General features: G+C 40.5%; 1 long non-coding RNA gene across 1 annotated transcript; it reads left to right on the forward strand.

The window, feature by feature from the left end:
* The first annotated feature begins 30 nt into the window (after nt 1-30).
* LOC107682423 (uncharacterized) lies at nt 31-748 on the forward strand. Its single transcript, XR_001633483.1, has 3 exons — nt 31-97; nt 266-359; nt 507-748. It is a non-coding gene; the product is annotated as an uncharacterized LOC107682423 (long non-coding RNA).
* Nucleotides 749-754: the final 6 nt, after the last annotated feature.

A 754-nucleotide genomic window follows, 5' to 3' on the forward strand; every position in this document is an offset into this window, starting at 1 on the left:
CAGTGGGTAACCAGTCTTGGGCTACAGGGTGATATGGCTGCCTCTTGAGTACCTCTTGGAGAGACTACAGGTGGAGTCCTGCCATGTCAAACTTAAGGTGAGATTGGGTGGATTGCCTCGGTTGGAATCCAAAAGGTTGTAGATTCAAACCCTGAAAAGGGTAATTCATGAACTTCCTTTATTGCGCTCAGTGTTTTTAAATGTTTTCGAAATTTTGGCTTTAGTGGTGCCATGGTGTTTATTGTGCCTTTTAACGCTGTCCAAGGTCCTGAAGATTCTCCTGCATTTATGTGGCCATGGACCACCTCACTTCCTCACAGAGCTACGGCGGAATGCTACATTTATACAAGAAGTAATTGGTAAGCAGATCTAAACAGTTCAAGATGAACACTTTAGCACTTTTAAAAGGAAGTCATATTAACTGATTCTAAGGATTCAGTGTACACACATAAAAACATGTTTCAATCAATAAAACCAGAGCATCAGTAACTCTTGAACTTTTTCAGTCAAGATGCAGTGATGTCACCAACCCATTTCACTTGGGGAAACAGGATATTCAGCAAGATAAAAATGTAGGGTGGGACTTGGTTTTAGCCACTGGGAAATGATTGGATTGGAAAGTGGTCTCTGTATGGGATGAATTGGTGATGCCAGCCAAACTGGGAAGTCATTTAAAGGCAAAGCAATAATTTATATTGTGATGAAAGTTTGCAAAGACATATGTTTCTTGAGCACCAAATCAGCATATTAGAAT

The sequence above is a fragment of the Sinocyclocheilus anshuiensis genome, unplaced genomic scaffold, assembly GCF_001515605.1.
Source record: "Sinocyclocheilus anshuiensis isolate Anshui unplaced genomic scaffold, SAMN03320099.WGS_v1.1 C32184345, whole genome shotgun sequence".
NCBI classification, from domain to species: domain Eukaryota; kingdom Metazoa; phylum Chordata; class Actinopteri; order Cypriniformes; family Cyprinidae; genus Sinocyclocheilus; species Sinocyclocheilus anshuiensis.